Source organism: Protopterus annectens, chromosome 1.part1 (assembly GCF_019279795.1).
Source record: "Protopterus annectens isolate FY-2018-M chromosome 1.part1, PAN1.0, whole genome shotgun sequence".
NCBI classification, from domain to species: Eukaryota; Metazoa; Chordata; order Ceratodontiformes; family Protopteridae; genus Protopterus; species Protopterus annectens.
The window spans coordinates 27,809,449-27,828,597 of record NC_056726.1 but is presented as its reverse complement, the minus strand read 5'-3'; positions in this window follow the sequence as shown (position 1 = coordinate 27,828,597).

Below are 19,149 nucleotides of genomic sequence, written 5' to 3'. Positions count from 1 at the left end.
AGTTTAATCACAATCTAGCTACAGCAAACTTTGAAAAATAGTTGAAAACAAATCACTTTATGGTTTGAGCCATACAGATGTTATCCCACAGTTTTGAATGGAGCCAGAGACATGAAGTCTGTGCTAGAGAATAGTTTGTAGCTTTTGTAGGAAAGTGAAATTGTTTTATTGATTTATGGCTTCCAGATGCTTTAATAAAACTTAGCTAAAGGTCTAGTGTGTGTTGTAGCACATAGGTGCTTAACCCTGGTAGCTTCTAGTGATGGGGATAGTGCAGGAAACAGAGTCGGGTGACCAGATATGTGTGATGTCATTCTGTAAGCCAGAAATAATACTTAAATATGAGTAGGCGGTTACTCTCAGTATTCTTATTCTGTCATGGATCTGACAACACACTCACCCATTTCATCTTGCCTTGTGCTAATAAGTGACTAGGGATAGCAATTCTCTAAATTAGTTAGGAAAATATAGTGAGGATAGTTAAGTATTGTTTTTCTGTAATTGTGTGAATCTTTTCTGTTGTGTTATTTTTAATATTTCTCGTGAATAAAACTTTGGTGTATACTGTAAATAGATATTTAGTATTTTCATGTTCTTTTATTTTTTGTTATTAAATATATTTCATCCCATTGTGTCTGGTCCTTTTAGAAAAATATTTAAGTTTTGAGAGTATTTGTTTATATTTATTTGGTGATAACTCTAGCCACTCCTGAACATAGCCGGCCTTAGGCGTAGGCCAACTAGGCGGCCACCTAGGGTGCCGTTCTAGCAGGGGCGCTTTTCCAGTATTTATCTGGTGTAGATATACTAGGATTGGGGCACTGGGTCGTGTGGTAGGGGGCTCCATGGAGCCCCTTTGCCTAGGGCACCAGTTGATCTTGGGCCACTCCTGCTCCTGAAAGCCTTATTGCTGGTCAAACTACCATTTGTATTAATACTGATTTCACTCATTATAATTGGGTACCCTTGTAAAAGCCTTAGGTAGCTGGCTCTGTAGTGCCTGGTGGTAATTCTAACTTCCTTATAGTCTGGGTAGAAAGGGGAATAGCCAGTAAACCTTTGCCAGCCTTTCCCAGGTGTCTGTGTGTATGTGTGTGTGTGTGTGTGTGTGTGTGTGTGTGTGTGTGTGTGTGTGTGTGTGTGCGCATCTGTGTGTGTGTGTGTGTGTGTGTGTGTGTGTGTGTGTGTGTGTGCGCGCACGCGCGTGTGTGCGTACAAATCAAATCTCAAAGTGTGTGTGTGCGTGTGAGTGTGTGTGTGTGTGTGTGTGTGTGTGTGTGTGTGTGTGTGTGTGTGTGTGTGTGTGTGTCAGCTACTTGGAGCAGGGACATGAAGCACTTTGTTTCACAGAACGAGTGATAGACGACTTGGCTTGGGCACTTGGCTGAAGACCTAACCCTACAGCTGTGTCAGTGGGGAGTCTTATAGGGGACCTGGAGGGAGACAGAGAAACCCAGACCCAGTGTGTGCGTGTGAGTGTGTGTGTGTGTGTGTGTGTGTGTGTGTGTGTGTGTGTGTGTGTGTGTGTGTGTGTGTGTCAGCTACTTGGAGCAGGGACATGAAGCACTTTGTTTCACAGAACGAGTGATAGACGACTTGGCTTGGGCACTTGGCTGAAGACCTAACCCTACAGCTGTGTCAGTGGGGAGTCTTATAGGGGACCTGGAGGGAGACAGAGAAACCCAGACCCCAGGCTGAGTGTGTTCCCTGTGTGCTGTTAAGGGAAATGGTGCTTGATGCAGAGAGGTTTGCATCTGGAAATGCTGAGCGTATCCATTTGTATTCCAAGTGGACATCCCTCTCTAGTGTCAGTGGTGAGGACTCAGGCTCCTTGATTACTGGCCCAGAGTGGGGGATGTCACAGGTGTGTTTGACTCAGTTGATACTTCTTCCAAGGCTATGGCCATTCACACTGATTTGATGAAGTTTGCCTGGCTGCTTTCTCAGAACTTCCCAGATGATATGAAAAATGAGATTTTAAATTCTCCTTAGAATAAAGATTTAGTTTTTGGTTCCTCAGCTGCAGAGGTTATCAAAAAGTGTGAGAAAGGGGTAAGTCAATACAGGTGATTTTTCAACCCTCCTTTTTCAAGTTTTCTAAGAGATTCTCTAACTCCCTCATCCAGTTTTGGCAAAAAAACAAAATAAACAGTCTCATAAAAAAGGAGGTAAACAAAGGCTTAAGAAGAAATGGTAAAGGGGTTCCAAAAAGAATTCAAGACCCCCCCCAAAAAAAAACACAAGGACAGTCCAACAAGTCAGAATGACTATTTAAGGGGCTTTATTATCTTATATCCCACTCTGGCAGTCGATTTTCCCTTCCAAAAAGTCTGACTCTCCACCTCTCTTTTTGGCAACTGATAGTTAAAGACAAATGGGTCCTGAAGATTATCAATAGTAGGGGGTTACATATAGAAGTGGGAGGAAATCACGCTTTTTAAATGGGTATCTCCTCATCCACCATATCAGATTAATTTATTTTCCCCTGTCCTTCATCACATGCTGATTCAGAGAGGGATAGAACCAGTTCCTCCTGCCCAGCTTGGGAAAGATTTTTATTCAAGGATGCTTTAAGTGCCAAAGAAAGAAAATGCTTGAAGACCAGTTCTGGACCTTTCTATCCTAAACTTATTTGTGAAAATAACCAATTCAGGATATTGTCACTTCACTAATTCTTACCCCTCCTTCTTCGTTCAAGTGTCCTGGCCACACTATATTTAAAAGATGCTTATCATCACATCCCTATTCACTCAGACATCAGGCATATCTTAAGATTTTCTGTGTCTTGATCACACTGTCAGTTCTCTGCCTTACTCTTTGGACTACCCACTGCAGCAACATCGTTCACAGTGTCTAGCTACAGTTATAGCTAAACAGATAACGACGTAGGCAGCCAACAGTTATAGCTCATTGCAGGCTACAGGGTATCCACATTTTTTCCATATTTAGATGACTTGCTTATCTTTGTAGAACCTTTTTCAAAAGTGTCAGAAATCTGTCACTTTGGTGAAAGATCTCTTACACAAGCTAGGGGTGGTCAAAGAAAATATCCAAAAGTCATTTTTGGCTTCTTCACACCGGATTGTGTTAATGGGCTGTCAGTTAAGACATTTCCATTCAAACAAAATTTCTTCTGCTAAAAAAATGGACCTAATGGACAGGACCTATTTTTAAGGATTTCCACACAGACTTCAGTCAGTGGGAGGGAATACTTCTCATGGCATCTATGATTCTCATGATACCTGTGGTAAGACTCCACATGTGAATGATGCAATGGTATCCTATGTCTCTTTGGTTCCAGGATCAAAATCTTTTGTCTTTTAAAATCCTAGTGCTGGGATTTGTTAGAAGAAAAATCACTTGGTGGAGAGAACAAATATCCATAAATCCAGGTCCCCTTCTCTGACTGTGCTTGAGGATCCGTTTCTTGAGGGATAAAAATGCAATATGTGTGGGACAGCAAAGCTTGATGAAAGCACATACATATAAAATAAATGATTGCCCTGATCAAGCCACTCAACTCTCTGAATCATCTTTGGTCCTTGGGACCTCTTCAAATAGTTATAGATAACACCACAGTCTTGTGGTACATCAAAAATCAAGGAGTAACCAGGTCACACCCGTTTGCAGACTAACCATGTTAGCTTGGGAAATAGCTTTTCAGCACAGTCTCACTCTCCATGCATGCTTCATTCCATCAGAGCAAAACTGTATAGGAGACATGTTGAGCAGAACAAGGGCAAATCCTAATGAATGGAAACTTGATCGGGGGTCTTTCAAGATTTGATACATCTAATGGTAGTTCCGCAAGTAGACCTATTTACTTCCTCTCTGAGCAATCAACTGGCAAGATTCTGCTCCAGGACTCTATGCAAGAAAGGGTAAAAAAACAGATCACTTTTCATTGGACAGGAAAGTTCCTGTATGCTTTTCCAACCTTTTCAATGATATCCATGGAACTTCTGAAGATTCAGAAGGAATCCCCCAAAATCATTATGGTCACTCCCTTCTGCTCAGGCAAAAGTGGTTCTCCCTTCTTTTGAAAATGGCAAGGGGCAATTACCACAAGTTTCTTCACAGAATGGTTATACTCCCACAAGATCAGAGGTGTTTGATACACCCTGACTCCAATCAACTTCAGTTAACTGCCTGGATGATAAGGTATAATCTCTGTTTAGGCAACTGTTTACTAAGGATGTGCAGTAGGTACTAATGCAGGTAAGAAAGCCTGTTATTAAAAAATCATAAATTAGCCAACTGGAAAGTTTTTTTTTAGTTGGTGCCAACAACATAACCAGCACCCATTCAGGGCTAGTTGTTCTCTGTTTTTACAATAGTTGTATGAGTTACTTTCCTATGGCCTTTCTTACTCCTCCATCAATGTTCATTTTATCAGCCATTTTAGCATGACTGCCCATGGATCTTCCTCTTTCAGTGCATTCACTTGTCAAGTTGTTTTTGAAAAAGGTTTTGGATAAGAGGCTTCCAAGAAAACCTCTGGTTCCCCCTTGGGATCTTAATTTTATGTTAGAGTAGCTAACACTTTCTCCATTTGAACCACATAACCTGTCTGACTTGATGTGCTTAACACGAAAAACAGTTTTATTCATTGCTCTGACTTCTGTAAGAAGGGTATTTGAGTTGTAAGCTCTTGTTCTGAGTCAATCATAGGTTCATAGATTCATAGGAGATTTCTAAGCTAACAACTTAAGAGCCCTTACAAGCCTAGCCAATATAACCCAATTTTACCTAATATATGACCCCTAGGGGCAAGAGGATGGCATGGGTTTGTGCATATGTCTTGAGTATCTTACAGATTGCTCCTGCTATTAAGAGACATAGCTGCTACCCCATTTGTGAATTTATGATTCCCCATCCATTGACCCAGATTACATTTGAAGAGGACCAGGGAGGGACTCTGCTTAATGTAAATAGGAAGTCTGTTCCAAAGAAGGGGTAATCTCTGAAACACATATGTCTCTCCAGCATGTTTTGTTTGAGTCACTGACTAAGTTTAGATTCCTAGATCAGGTGACTTTTGTTCTGTTTGACTTGCATATGTGTAACAGCTCCATCAGGGCTGGATTTGTGATTACCTTGTAGGTCAGACATAGGTCACCCCTTAATAGTCTGTATAAGACAGAGTAAAGGGATAGGACTTTTATTCCATCTGCATATGGCATGTTGTTTGCACCCTGTATTTTCTTTGTGAGGAACCTCTGAGGTCACTCCAGCTGCTGTAAGTGCCTAGTCAAGTACATGCCAAATGGCGCATTGTACTCGATTATTGGTCTAATGAGGGTTACATACAGCAGGTCTATAATTTTCTTGGTTCTGGATGCCATACTTTTACTTATAAGTTGCACCACATAGAAGGACTTCGTCACAAGTGTACACACATGGCAGTCAAAGTTCAGACAGCTTTCTGTGTATGATCTCTCACCTTGCATTTCCTCTTAAGGGTGTTCTATTGATGTTGTAATTTACATGGGTATTTGATTTCCCAAAGGGTATGGTAATGCATTTTTTCTGCATTTAGTTTAAGGCCATGGTCCTGGCACTAATCATTTGCCTGATCTAGACCCTTTCTGAAGAATATCTACATTGCTGGGGGATTCAGTGATTACCCCCAGCTTGCAGTCATCAGACTTTGTCATCCAGAGGCCTTCCACATTTGCCTTGACTTTAGAGATGTATATTCTGATCAGCAGTGGTCCCAGCACTGAGCCCTGTGGCACACCACTAGAAACTGGCATCCTTCTGTATCTGGATTTGCCAACTTTAAGCACATGCATCATGTCTGTAGGCCAAATGGCTACCCATCTGATGACATAGGGATTTATGCCCAGTTTTGTGAGTTTATTTATAATATATGAGTAGGGGATTGTGTCAAATGCCTTGATCAGGTCGAGGAAGGCAGTATATACAGTGTTACCCTCATTCCTGTCTTCAGTGACTTTTTCAAAGACATTCACCAGATTCAGTAGAAATGACCAGCCATTAACAAAGCTGAATTGGGTTGTGTCCAGTGTTCGGAGGTTTCCTCTGCCATTATTTATCAGATCCATTATTATTCTTTCCATGGCCTTACATGTAAGACAAGTCAAACATATGCATCTGTAATTTCCTGGGTCAGAAGATTGTCCCCCTTTATGCAGAGGGACAACTATTGCTGTCCTCCACTCTACTAGGATAAAGCCAGTCCAGGGGCTGTGCTTAAGTAGGGATCCTAATAGGTCTGATAAGTCCTAATTTAAGCTGTTTAAGAGGCCACTTGGTATATTGTCAGGCCCTATTGAAGCCTTGCTTCTAGCTTTAGATAGCACAGTGGCAACCTGTTTTTTCGTGATAATTGGCTGTTGGTGAAGGGTATTTCTCAGGGGGTGAGGGGTGGAGAACTGTGGGTTATGGGAGGTGAAATTTGAGCTGAAATTGTCAGCCAGCAGATTTGCTATATCTTCTGGCTGAGTATAGTTGATGCCATCTACAACTGATTTGGAACATTGTTGAGTGTTGCCCTTAAGATTGCGGACATAAAAAATGCCTTATGGTTTTTCTAGCTTTGGAGGCAATTTTTACCTCAAAGTCGGCTTTCAGAGTCTTGACTAGTTCCCTGATTCACTTGTTTAGACTAATGAGGGATTTTTTTCTCTGTTGGGAACATTCTCTGTTATTTCTCAACAGGATTTTCTTTCTTTTGTTATACAACCTATTAATACCAGAGTTTCACCAGAGTGGCTTGTTTTTATGGTTTGACCTAGGTTTATTTCGGTCTGGTACTGCTGTTTTTATGCAGTTATTTATATGGTCATACAGGGCGTTTCTGTATGCCTCCGCATAAGATTCTGTGTTTTCTGGATTTGAGGAGTCTTGGAAACTAGCCATGACATCCCTTAATAGAGGTAATTTACCTTAGCGAAGTTCTTAAAGTTTTCGGGTTTAGGTTGGAGGAGTAGTTTTACCTTAAATTCAAGGGAGACTGCTTTATGATCTGATCTTATCAGTGAGGACATCGCAGTGGAGGGGTGGAGGGCAGCACTTTCCCATATTTGTGAGTACCAGATCTAGGATATTTGTTTCCCTAGTGGGACTGCAGACTAGCTACTCCAGGGTATTTGAATTTACTTAGTCCAAAAATCTTTGGCCCTGCATGTTAGTGGTCATGTATGCCTCCCAATTAATGGAGGGGTAGTTAAAATCACTCATGAGTATGGTCTTGGGCTGGTATGATATATGAGTTTCCTGGTTCATGTTGGGAGACCTGTAGCTAGAAATAATATTATAATGTCTTTTTCCATGGTTAGTTGAACATGGAGTAGCTCAAACATGTCATATTGTTTGAGTAGCCTTGAGGTGTGCTTATCCTTTATGTAGCTAGATACACCTTCGCCTTTTGCTCTGTCATGTTCAGTGGGTGATCAGAATGTATGAAAGACATTATAGCCATGCACTGTCAGAGTGCTTTCTGTGGCTTTGAACCATGCTTCAGTAACTGCAGACGTCAGCATGCTTCAGGGTGAGGAGAGCTTCTAGGAAGTGTAGTTTCTTGTAGAGACTCCTAGCACTGAGCAATAACACCTTTAGCTTATATTGAGTAGCTTCTGTTATGCTGGAAGGGTTGTCTCTTTGGCAATGCCTAAAAAGGCTCTATAGGGATGAATAATAGTTTGGCCAATATCCAAATGCCTAGAGGTGGCAGGTGAACATCATCCCTAGCAAAACTGTGTGGCCTATCAACCATGTCCTCAGGGGCTAACAAGTATTGGACCCCTTTGGAGTGACACCAGTAACTAAGCCAATTGTTAAAGTCAATCTTTTTCTGCTGGTATTGTGGCATCATCCTCGGAGATGATAGAATGCTGCTCAATGCTAGGCTCATACCTGCTTGTGACACATATTCTGAGAGCTCAGTTATGTCTGTCTATTCATATAGTCAAAGGAGGTATGTCTCAGGTCAATCATGCCCACATGGGCTATGACTGAGTCATACTGGCACTTAGGTGGAAGTGACCTGAGTGCTTGTGTGATCTGGTGGGATCTTGGCCCCTAACAGGCAACTAACTACAACCTTCTCCTTATCTAGCCTAGTAAGAGTTACATAAGTGTATCTCACAATGGAGTCTCCTATGACCAATAGTATATTGGAGTGTGGAGTGTTTTGCCTTATGGGCTTATTAGTCTAGACACAATAAGATGTGGCTTTATGTGTTATGATGGGAATTGTCTTGTATGTGTATATGCAGAGTTTCTGAGGACTGTGCTTAAGAGGCCTTTGAGGTTTGGGTAAGTTACATGTGAACACTTTTGCATATGTATGTCTATGTATGAGGTCCTTTGTGGGTGCGGTGAGTGATGCGTGTGAGTTTCTGACAACCTGTTTGTTGCTTTCTGTGCTTTTATGTGAGAGACAAGCCGACAGTGGTTGCTTTTTGTGTCTGTGTGTGAGAGACTAGCCTCCATTGTCAAAGTGTAACTACATCTCTCACATGCTTTATTTGTCTGTTTGAGAATGAAGTGGCTGTCAGTGTACATAAGGCAATTGCTACATTGCCTCAGGATGCTGATGACCACCAGTCTGGATGCAGCAATAGCAGGAAAGTGCCCATCCATGGTTGCAGGTCCTAATGTGTACTTGCAAGGGATAGGAGTGGAGGGTGTTTATAACTGAATGAGGGAAGGGTGCTTGTAATCTGCAGCTAAACTAAACAGCGATGTTGCCCAGCATCCAAACCAGATGCTGTCTGAACAGTTCTTTGTGCTATAATAAGGTAAGGTAAGTTCTAACCAAATGTGGAAATGCTGATCACCATGCAAACTAGTTCCCCCATGAGTAACGCAGCACTGAGGTAATGTTCTGAGGTAGTTTTTATACGGAAACTTCAACTTCTGATGATTAAATATATACAAGGCACCAGTAATTGCCACTGTGCAAAGTACAGCTTCACAGAAATGTGAGGCTGATATACAATCAGAAAAAAAAAAACAAGTTTTACACTAACTATGCCCTAAGGCAAATCAGGTAAGCACATAATGAGCTTTTCACCAGCAATTCCTAGCTCATATAAGTGAAATCAGCCCTCTCCTCCTACAAGAAGGAAGTCTTTGACCCTCTTAATGTAACATGACTGGCTTGGAGCCCAAGTGTTAAGGAACCTCAAACAGATGCCTAATACTAAGAAACTCTAGATGCAATGTATTTCAGTGCAGAACAGCAGTCCTTACAACAGTTTGAAAATGCAACTTTAAACTTTAAAGAAGTGCAATAAATAAATAAATACATACATACATACATACATACATACATATATACATACATACATACATAAATAAATAAATACATAAACAAATAGCATTGTGATAAACTGAGGGGCTGCCAGCCCAGCTAGATATAATTTTGTAAATAATTCTATGTCATTGTAAATATTAATATGATCCACAGGCATGTTTGATAAATGTAAGAAAACTGTGTTATGTGCTGAACTTCAAAAATGTAATCACAATGCACCTTACCTGAAGAAAGCTGATAATTAAAGAATTTTACAACTGTGTGTGATCTTAAGCTCAGAGACAGTATGTCTGTAGCTGGAAATTATTTCTATTGACCCAAGACAGAGATAATTGCTAGGTTTCACATGTAATGTGTCTTTTATTGCTGTGGTTTCCTGGCAGCTGCAAGATCAAATAAATGTTAAATTTTAAGTTCTGTTGAGACTGGGAACTTAACTAGAGGTGACAAGAATGATGTAATCTGAAATGACTCAGCGGTAATGTGTATTATCAATTTAAGACTATCTGAGAGAGAAAGGGATAGCATTTTGTATTTGTTTCTGAAGCTGAACACATCATCTCACCAGCACTTTGGTTTGCTCTGTAAGTAAGATATTTACAACAGTTATTTCTCTTGGAGATAGATAGAAATAGTATGCTTAATCTAGCTGTTTTTTATGTCAGACTATCCTACAATGTTGCTTTAAAGTATTTCCTGTGATTTCTGAACTCTCTGCTACCATTGTGTTGAGTTAATAAGTATTGTCTTGTGTTTTTGTTATTTATTATTAAATATTTTTAAACATTTCAACTGTGGCTGTTTTGTGTAGAGATAATTTATGCTCCTAGAGTACTTGCATGTATTTGGTGATACTGTGTAAGCCACTCCTAAATAGCTTTCAAGTCTCAGTCACACCTGCCAATTGGATAATAATAACATTGCCCAGTAGAAGTGGACACCCTTTGGTAAGGGCCTTTATAGCAGCTGATAGTAGTGGTTGGTGACAGTCAGTACTACTGTATAGTCTGGGCAGAAGGGGCATAGCTGGAGAACCTGTGCCCCTTCCCCAGGAATGTATGTTTGTATGTAACTCAAATCTCAAAGTGTGTGTGTGTGTGTGTGTGTGTGTGTGTGTGTGTGTGTGTGTGTGTGTGTGTCATCTACTTGGGCAGGGACCCAAAGCCCTGGTTGGACAGAGAGGGTGCTGGAGGTTTTGGCTTGACCACTCAGCTGAGATCTGAACCCTATAGCTGTGCCAGTGGGGAGTCTTATTGGGGATCTGGAGAGAAAGGGAGAAACCAGCCCTAGACTGACTGTGATTTCTGTGTGATTTTAAGTGAAATTGTACTTTAGTGTGTGTGTACTTGTTATCCTCCCAATGTGAACGCCCCTCACTGGTGTTAGTGGTGAGGATTGAGGCTCCTTGATTAATGGGCCAGTGCATGGGCATCACAAGCACAGTAAACTTTCACAGTATAATAAAAATAAGCAATGCAAGTTCAAAATGAGACATAATTTCATTTGTCTTGCCAAGGAAGGCTCCAGATGTTAGCCAAATCTCTCAAAGTATTTGGAGTGTTACCAAGTGATGAGCAGCTCTGGATAAATGAGCCCAGACTCGTGCCAACACAAGGTTTACATACAATCAGAAATAAGCAAGTTTTACTCTAACTATGCCCACAGGCCAATCAGGTAGACAGACAAAACGCTTTTCACCAGTAATTTCCAGTTCAGGTAGGTGAAATCAGCTGTCTCCTGCCACGAGAGTGCAAACTCTGACCCTCTTAATGTGAAATGGCTGGTTTGGAACATAAGTGTTAAGGAACCACAAACAGATGCCTAATACTAACCAAGAAAGGCTAGATACAATGTATTTTAGTGCAGAACAGCAACCCTTACAGCAGTTTAAAAATACAACTTTAAACTTTAAAGAAGTGCAATAAATAAATAAATAAATAAATAAAATAAATAGCACAGTAAACTTTCACAGTATAATGAAAATAAATGATGTTTCTATATGTTTGTTCCTGTACAGAGCACTGAAATGGTGAGTAGCTCTAAGCAAATATGCCAAATTTATACGAGCACTGGAAATGCAGAAAACTGACTATTGAGTCCCTTGGCCAATAAAACGAGTACAGGTAGCACTCTTTTGTATGCTTCCCAAATCAGATAAACCAGACAAACACCTACCACCAGCAGATGAATAATCCTAGTTCTATTGTAAAAGCACAGTAAAAGAGTGTTTGGAGTGAAATATTACTACAAACAAACATAAACTTAAGGAATGTCAGTAACTAATTCCAGATAACAGCAGTGTACTTTAGACAGCTTATAAAAATATGATTATTCAATAAAAGTGTTTCCTTTGTAAAAATCAGTCAAGAGCCACTCAATTTTGCTGACTTTATAAAGGTAATAAAAACAAGGTAAGTTGAATAATAAGCCCTCTGGCCAATAAGACAACTACATGCAGGAATCTTTAGTGTGTTTCCCCAACCTATACAGACCAGGCTACCACTCACTGCCACTAGATGGAAAATCCTCTGTCCTCTTGATGTAAAAATACAGAAAAGCACTTGCTAGAGTGTAACAATGCACCACTTTATCCAACAGCTAGCTAGATAATGAATTCAGAGCATGTAAATTGGTAGACCAGATAATGGGGGGGCAAAATGCATTTTTTATTCAAAACGAGGACAAGAAAAGAGAAATAAATAATTCAAGATATCAACCACAGTGTAGAAAGTGAGAAGATATAAAGCTCAGTTTACAGTAAGGGTGGGCAGCTTAAAAATTACCAAGTGTAAAAAGCAGATCAAGGAATGGGAGCATGGGTGGGGAAAATAACCATCGGAGAGTCACCAACAGTTCATGTAGTTTTTGCAGGAGTTGAGAGTTATCAGAAAAGACAAGGCCTCAGATATACTCTGTGTATTTAAGTATCACTCAAGAAACAAATTAACCAATGGAAAAAAACATGAAGTGTGCAGTCTGAGTAATTTAAGTATCTATCTGCCACATAGAACAAAAACACCAGGCCAAGCAGATTTCTCAAAACAGAAAAAGTGGAACAGGTAAAATCGAAAGCATCTCTATCTATTAACGCAACTCATAGATAAAAAAGAGATTACTTTCCTCATCAGCAGGGAGTCACCAACAGTGCTTGTAGTTTTTGCAGACCTTGAGTCTTATCAGAAAAGACAAGTTCACGGATATACTCTTTGGATTTAAATATTACTCAAGAAACAAATTAACCAATGAAAGAAAACATGAAATGTGCAGCTTGGGTAATTTAAGTGTCTATCCGCCACATAGTATCCATCTCCCAGTTTTCTATCCTGAACCGAAAAATAAGGGAGCAAGGATACGCCATACCTTGGATGGCCACAGACACCTCACGTACTACTTTGACAGAATTAAATCTTTCAGATCCTTGGATCAATTGTTCATTTATTGTAAATGTAAGAAGAAGAGATGACCTGTGTCAAAACAGACTATTTTCAAATTGTTGTCTAAGGCTATTGCTTTTGTTTTACTCACAGCAATAAAACTATTTCAGGCAGGGTCAATGTCCAGTCTACCATCTACTCATCTATGGCTTTTTGGAAATGGCTAGATTCTAGAAGTAATCCAGAAGGAGCAACTTGATCCTCTGTACATATGTTTACAAGACATCACAAGCATAGTTCCATCTCTTGAACCAAATCACACTTTGCCAAGACTATTCTCCAGGGGTTCCTGGGCCCATCACCTTTCACCTCCCAAGTGTAGTAAGCTAGATCAATCTACCTATATAGCTAAAGCTACTCCAGCAGTGGTCAACATATAGTACAGTTGTATAAATAAACTTACTATAACAGTAGATGTTTGAATGATCACTGCTGCAGTAGATGCTCCCTCTATCCATCCCCCTTGTTTTTTTTTTTGGTGTGTTATTTATTTGAGGGTGCAGGCATGAAAGCTGTGAAGGGCATGGCACCCAAACCTCTCATTTTAGTCAACTCAGCTTGAACTGATTGATGGTTTGGGTGCGTGGAGTTGCCCTGAAGCTTTGGAAGCTGGCTGGCTCTTATATCCTATGTAGGATATAACCCCTTATAGGTAAGGCTGCTGCAGTAGGGATCAATCGGATATCTTACTGTTATGGTAAGTTTTCCTACACAACTGTACTTTCCTTTGATATGACTATATTTTTTTTTGAAAATTTCAGCATGCCCCTTAACAGTGTGACTCCTAGAACATGACTGGACTGTGAGGATCAGCTGACTGATTGTGTTCTTGAGCCACATTTACAGTTATAGAAAAAAAAACAACAAACACTGTACAATCAAAATGGTATAATTGTGATGTGACTGCTAAAATGGCGGAGCTTTAGTTCACTTAGGCCCCCTTCCCTTGTAAATTTTTCACAAATCCTCTATCACTGCATTTTGTCTCCTACAGGATATTGGGGGGAGATCTATGCCTGGCATACCAGGAATTATCAATCCTCATCCTTATGGGCCTCCTGCATATCAGCAAAACAAACATCACCAGAATTACCTATTCTAAAGACATAAATCTTGCCTGTGATATAAATAGGACCTGATGGAATGACAGGTATGTGTCCTAGAGACTAACCTTTTTCTGAAGTAGACTCTCCATCCATGTGAAGCAGAGTTCCTCACTAACCCAATTCAAGTGTAACTTGGACAATTGGAAGGGGAATAGGAATTTCACCCCTGATTTGGTACCTATGTCTCCAATGGACACAAGCAGCTGGTAAATGATTAATCACCCATGCTTCTGCTTGTAAGTTTTTCATCTCTCAAGACTCTGCTTACACGTATCAATGATACCAGAAATTGTCAGAGATTTGGGGTGCATGGCTAGGTTTAAAAAGGCTCTAGTGGTTGTTAGTCTAGTACACACCTATGAACCTATGACCTACTGTAAATGTATAGACATTTGCCTGAAATAAAATCTCCTTCTCCATTAAAACCAGCTACATGTAAAGTGAAGTATTTTTAGCTGAACTACAGACTGCTACTCCACTTGTATAGGTCTATATAAACCTTTGTACTTTATTAAGAAAAAATCACACACTAATCTTGGTCTTATTTCAATTTGCCAGTGTGTGAAGGAGGGATACTCTTTTGGTTCATATGCATAATGCATACTGCCATTATACACATTCACAGTGATGCATTCACTTTCACAACATATATATCTTTAAGTTGCTATCCAATAATTCATTGAAGGATTTGCTGTTGCTCTCTGCATTTATGCTTTCAGTATTCTGTCATGCAACTGTAGAACATATTATGATGAGCCAGTGTGATAGCCAGAGTATTTTAAGACAGACTTTTACTATTATTAATTTTCTCAGGAAAGCCTACTGGGCACAGGTGTCCCTTTTCAGGGACAAGCTAGGAACATTATTTGGGTAAGTGCTTTGCTCAGAGAAACAAAGTGGGCAAATGGAGGTAGAAGGAATCAAATACTATATCCTGCACTACAAAGAGTATTGTTATTTATTTACCAGGAAAGTCTGACTAGGACAGAACACATTTTCAGCAGAGGCCTGGGGAGAAATAGTCCAGATGCATGTCTTTGGAATGTGAGAGGAAAATGGAGCATACAGAGGAAACCCACATGAATACAAGGAGGACATGCAGACTCTGCACAAAGGGCACTACAGCCGAGAAATGAACCGGAGAGCCTCTTGCTGTGAGGTGACAATGCTAACCACTGCACCACTGTGCTGCTGCAAATAAGCAGCTTATTAACAAGCTCATCATCATAATGAGATATATAATAGTAACAGAACAACAGATTCCCGTGCACATGAGTGAACAAGCAGGCAAATGGAATCATAAACAATTACTTGTGTTGTAATTTTGTCAGGAAACTGTGTTTCTATGTCCCATTATTAATGCTACCACTTTGGGGATATACTGTTAATGCTACTACTTTTGGGGAGGTCATTGTGTACACTTCAATGGTAGTTAAGGTGGTTGTAGGATTTAAGTGGGTTTGCAGTCCACTTACAAACCCACTGACAACCTAGAATTGTCTGTAGGATCATAGAGATGTAGGCAACAATCTATCAAAAATAGTAGTTTACCTAACAGACATGGACGTGTAGGTTTTAGACAAAGTATACTATGGCTGATTATGTATTTACCCCACACAGGAAGCAGACAGACCAGACATTGGGCACCTGCAATCATACTGCACTCTGGCAGCAAAAGGTACTGTTAAAGAACAGATGTTTGTATACATTTTCTGCCCATGTTGCATTCTGACAGAACATGGAACTGCTAAACAATAAACATTTCATACACATTGCCTGCACTGTGAAATAACAGAGTGCCATAAAATCATACACTGTGTTCAAATGTATGCCCAGGTCAAATGGTCAACATGACAGCTAATTCTAGGATAAACTGTGGTCCCTTTACAATCGAATATACAAGAAGCAGTCAAGCTGTTCAGAGACTAGGAGTAATATTAGCCCACAGACACCAATGCCCCTTTCCCTCATGTAAACACACACACACACACACACACACACACACACACACACACACACACACACACACACACACACACACACACACACACACACACACCCACACACACACACACACACTGCACTTCCAGCTCCAGACATTGCAATCAGATGCCTGACCCAGCCACAATTAGTTAACTGTGAAAGGTATTGCCATGAGACATAGCATACCCTTCAATGTAAGTATACTAGAAGCAGTTAGCCTGTTCATTGCATAACAATAGCTCCCCCCCCACACACACACACACACTGAGCTGAAATGTCCTGTGTATGTCAGCATTGCCTGCCTTGGCTCAAGTCAAACATACACACGTGATGGCTTGTGACAGTCTTAAAGGCAGAAGAAAAACTGGGAGGGAATACCAGATACTAATTTATTGAAAGTAACATATTTCCTTTTTATAGCAAACACTATATATCATGCAAATATTCTATCTTCTGCTCATTTCTGAGATCGAACGACCTGTACAGGATCATGCAGTCAGGTGACAAAGATCACAATAAACCACAAAGCTGCTCTTCAACTAGAATTCTGACCGAGTGGATACAGAGCTAGTGCACACAGTTTATTGAATATGTGCTCCATATGTATCAGCACACAGCTTGTAGGGGAGTGGCATACTCTTAGAACCTGAGGTATGAATGGTGCTGGCCATAATGGCTTTTGGGACATTCTAGTGTCATATGGGAGACACAGTAAGTGTGCCCCAAACTGCCACCTCTTGCATCTTGGACAAATTCATTAACATCCTGTGTATTTAGTCTGGGAACTATATGCAGTTGCCATCAAAAATGAACCAAGTACTTTGCAGTCATGAAAGGGTTTTGTGAGATAGTGTGTATCCCATAGTTTTGGGGTACTATGAGCTGCACCCACATTACAGTCAAGGACTTCTGCAGTGAGGATATAAAAAGATATATAAACCAAAAGTGATTGAATGCAATAAACTGCCAGTTAGTGTGCTGCACAAATAATATAATAGCCAACATATCAGCCTGGCACCTTGTGAGCATGTGGGATGCCCTCCTCTGGAGGATGTGCCATCTACAGCAGTGATTTGTGGATGGACACATTCCATGCTGCCATCTAGTTGATAAGAACATAGCCAGCAAGAAGAAACACAGAAAACAGCAAGCAAGCAATCAATATAATACACAACATACATCAAACATAGTATTACTTGACAGTGCCTAACATACATCAAAGATAGTGTTACTTGACAGTACCTAAAAGAATGTTATTTACCAGTGTAGGTGATTGTGATTACACAGTACAGCAGTGACTGAAGAAACATTAACAACCTTCATGCCCCAGTATAAGAAATGTACAGTAAAGATCACCAACATACCACATATATGAAAGACAACATGATTAGACTGTATAAATCCAACATCAGATGCCTGGACACATGCATACAAAGGTGCAGTCAAATACACATCAAAGAGAATGGCCCATGCGATCACTGCATTTGAAATGCTTCACAATATGATAACAACAAAATATGGTGGCCTCTCACACCAGGATGCCAGAGCCTAACGACTCAACCTCCGGTAACAGAACCAGAACATCCAATGGACAAGCAGTATGGCTTTCAAGAAGATGCTTAGGATGACCCTCCTGAGCATGTGGGAGACATGTAGGCCTGGTAAACCAGGCACAAAATAACACAGTAGTGTCTGCTAGAAAACCTGTGCATCACGGTGTGCAATCTCTGCGTATAGCAGAAATAGTATAAGGATGTCTTCATTTGAGCTGTTTTAGTGGGGTCTATATTATATATTCGAAGTTTCAAAATGTCGAATCCCATATGTTCGACAACATATGATCAAAGTTTGAAACTTTGAATATATAATAAAACATAAAAAAAAACCATACCTTAATGCTCTGAGCAGGGGGGCAAGCCCCCCTGCACCCCCCACATCCCCCTACTTAAATATACCAACTGCGAGATCACACTTCAGTGCAGAAAAGGGAAATTCACCCATTCTGCACCATACAGCGCCGTTACGTTCAACCTTTGAACTGTTGAAATGTCGATCATATGGTGTCGACCATATGACATTCAACATTTCAAGTGTTCGGTTTTCTAATAGGAACCCATTTTAGTGACACGATAGAAGGCTTACTAACTAGTGAAAGTCTTCTTCTTCTGCCACAGCACACATCACTACTATGTTATCCATACATGATAGGTTACTTATAGTACAGCCATCATTATCTGCACAAGCAAAAGTCAAACATGAGGTTTAGTGGTCTTCTCTCACTAGGCTGATACAGTGGATAAGTAGGGTTTCTATGGCAAACAGGCAGACAAACAGGCATTGTAATTAATGGGATGTCATCACTACTATGCTAATGGTGAATGTCCATTAACATGAGTCAGGCAAAAATCACTCCCCCATCCCAGTTTAGTCTCAGGTGTGCAAATGCTATCAGTCCCCTGCCTCACAGGAGTGCAAATTTTGGAACTCATAACAGAGGTACAGGATCCAACAGCCAATTTTGGGGAGCATCCATGTCATTGTGTTACTGGGATTCAACAAGGAATGCATTGGAAAAAACACAGTACCATTCACAGCTGTAAATAAGTCACTCCTTCTTTGGGCAGTATGATATTTCTTCAAGTAAGAAGCATCATAGGCCAAGTTTGATTATTGATATGTTTGACACCATAGCACATGTAATGTCTTGCATGACCATCAGCAATTCATGTTGGTAATGTACTTTATTACTGTACATATCCTAAACGAAGTTGTGATGATGCTTGTTAGCAGTATCATACATTTTACCTAGCATGCAAAGCACAGTTTGTAAAGCAGACGTGTAGTTATCCTGGACACCTATGATTTGTCAAGACAAGCAGTCAGTGAACTCCACAAGTACACAAATTTGCAAAGGCAGATAAGATAACCCAACAAGCATACCATTCCCATATGTGCCATCACATAGTTCAATAGATTTGTGGTGTGCGATGTCATGCCCATCATCATCAGCCCCTGGAAGCCATCATTATTGGGGTGCAGGATGCAGACTGTATATTTGTTTCTGCTCACTTCACTGTATTGTAGCCATATTAGCCATAGCTGATGTACCTGATCTGTACCAACCAACAATAGCTAATATACCTGATCTGTACCAACCATCATGTGTAATGTACCACTGACTGTGTTATCCATGACCATACCATTATTCGAGGCTAAGCAAATTTACAGTACTGTCTCAGGCACTGTGTCCTAACTGTTAGCTATAGTAACAGCCATAATATTAGTATCATTGTGTGATCCATTACCTCTGGGAACATCAGACTGACCAGTAATATTTACA